The sequence below is a fragment of the Protopterus annectens genome, chromosome 9.part0, assembly GCF_019279795.1.
Source record: "Protopterus annectens isolate FY-2018-M chromosome 9.part0, PAN1.0, whole genome shotgun sequence".
Classification (NCBI taxonomy): domain Eukaryota; kingdom Metazoa; phylum Chordata; order Ceratodontiformes; family Protopteridae; genus Protopterus; species Protopterus annectens.
The window spans coordinates 749,159,152-749,161,651 of NC_056743.1; the positions used below are offsets into that span (position 1 = coordinate 749,159,152).

The following is a 2,500-nucleotide window of genomic DNA, read 5'->3' on the forward strand; positions in this document are numbered from 1 at the left end:
CAAGTCTAGAATATGCATGTAATGCTTTAAAGCAAATTTATTTTGTTGTCTGTGCTGTCATTACTTCTGGTAAAATGCCAGTTTTGTTTACACTACATGGTAAGAAGAGTGCTAGGTGGCCTAAAATTCACTTATTGGCCATTACATTTTTAAATATTCAGCTAGTTATTAAAAAAATGTAAATATTCGGGTAGTGGAAATCAAAGTAAATATGAGACCACAATATACAGTAGTCTGAAGGCATAGTCTTTTTTTTTTTTTTTTTTTTTTTTGGGGGGGGGGGGAGAGGATGAGAATGAAAAATCAGATTAGTTCTTCACCCCAGCATCCAGATTTACTTTACTGCCTTCTGTTTCTGCCACTATTTTTACTTAACTTCAAGAAGAGGTGGTGAAGTACAAGACACAAGTTTGTAATTTCCACTCATTACCTAGCCACATGCTCCCATGTATTGATGGCCAGACTAACAGCTCAATACATGTCTAAATTATTCTGCCATTTTTCATTATGTAGTTTTTGACTGAAACCACTACATTTTTTTTTTAATGTTGTCCTTTTTGTAAATTTCTTTCATGTAAATAAGAGTTTGTTTTTTTAATCAGTGATTTAGTTTCTCACATTTGGCATCTTCAACCCATTTAAATATGCTGTTTAATATAAGAAAATGCTCCAAAAGATTAAAAAGTTCATGTAATGTAACCCCCCCTCCAACATACTCACACAGACACACTAACAACTTGAAGTACTTTACGATACTGTTTCTTACATTTCTTCTCACAGCAGTCTGTATGTATACCTTTATCAACAAATCTTTGTCGCCTTAGCAGATTTGTTCATTGTCTTTATGCACTGCTGCTAGTTAAGGGACATGCCCAGCTCCTCATTTACTGTAACTTTCCAAGGCCTTTTGTTTAGTGTGCCTTGCATATGAATGTAATTTGATAAGTTTTTCCTGAGTCAAATGGGGATGTTAACATCAACATATATTAGTTATATCCAGATAATTTAATGCTCAAATTATACAGTTTGGCATTCAGGTTAACTTACCATGTAATTTTATTACGTTTGACTGCAAAACTGTATTTTGCATTGGATGAGGAATAAGAACACGGGTTGTTGAGTTGTAGATAGAGCAGTTTTTTCCTGCCATTTTAAACCAGCATAAGCTGGGAAGATTGAATGTCTTGGTGTATGACCAGCTTTAAACCTATAATAAAGAGCATACCTATCTTCCATTCTCCCAGCTCTGAATCAGCAGAATCACTGCCAAGGATGAGGAGCTTTAATGTGCTCATGTTGTTGTCCAAGTGGTGGAGATTTATTTTTTGACCATCATGTGGGTTGCAGAATTATGTATACTCTGTTCTCTGTTGTAAATTGTTGCAAACAGCTTATGAGCCCACTCTTGTCATTGGGGTGGGAGTTGGGTCTCCCCTCCTAAGACAGCATTCACAGGTCTTAGTGTTATAGTACTTCTAGAATATCACTGATGCATTTTTATGTTGTTCTGCATACTGCAGTAAAGCATTTGTGAAGGAAAAATCCCATTATGTAATTTTTTGTCTCAATGTCATTTCAGTTTTTTCTTACATTCAGCCCAAATGATTTCTGTTTACACCAAGAGCAAAATTAAAAAAAAAAAATCATAAGAACAGCAGTATAAACATTTGTTTGGCTTCACTTTGGTATCATCAGTAAGCCAGACAGTGTTCTGGTGTTTAGTTTAAAATCGTTTTTTTTTTTCTGTTAGAAAGCCAGTAGTTATGTTTACAAAGTGGAGTTAGAACCATGGACAGCATGTTCCTAACCGTGCTGCATACAGGTAGTCGATCTCACCTGTATAGATGGTTTTGTTAGACAGTAGACTTAGTGTAAGGAAAATTGTATTATAGTAAACTGTGTATTTTATAGCTTTGTATTTTTAACTGTATCATTCCAACTAAAAAGTTCCTGGAAATATAAAGTTGAGCTGCATTCTGTTTTGTATGTGAAATCATTCGCTTTTTTTCTGAGTAAATGTGACCATGTTATGTACCTACCTGGAGCTTTGCACATTGTCGATGGCTGCTTTTAATAGTGCACACTATAAACTATAAAAAGTGTTAGTTTGGAATGGTGCAGAAAAATAATTTCTGGTTTCCATTCCACATCTTGTAAGTGATGTTAACTATTTGCAGTAGCTGGTTGGAGGGTCTAATAGATTGAACTAGAAGAGACGGATAATTAGCATCCAGATTCCTGGGCACTGTTTCAGCATATCATTGACTTTGCTAGCATATTAGCAGTGTGGAACATTGAAACGTATGGAGTCTGAAAGCTGAACATACAGGGGCATTTAATCCAGCAGGGGAATTAATGCACATTATGACTGTTGGTAAGAAGCTTTGTACACTGCTGAGGCAGTTTCGGTTTGTGATGTCTGGAATACTGTATTCATTTTCAGAAAATGAGACTGGTGAGGGAGTCCATGCATATCTGCAGATTTATATTGCATTTTTTA

The 2,500-nt window shown here is 35.4% G+C and overlaps 1 protein-coding gene across 5 annotated transcripts in view; it reads left to right on the top strand.

The window, feature by feature from the left end:
- Nucleotides 1-2,500, top strand: part of LOC122811506 (AP-2 complex subunit alpha-2) — a 2,640,839-nt gene that overhangs the window by 2,637,407 nt on the left and 932 nt on the right. For all 5 annotated transcript variants that reach the window (XM_044083382.1, XM_044083385.1, XM_044083386.1 and 2 more), the window contains one exon: nucleotides 1-2,500. This exon is cut by the window's left edge and continues 714 nt beyond it; it is cut by the window's right edge and continues 932 nt beyond it. The gene's annotated coding sequence lies outside the window, so the exon portion shown is untranslated.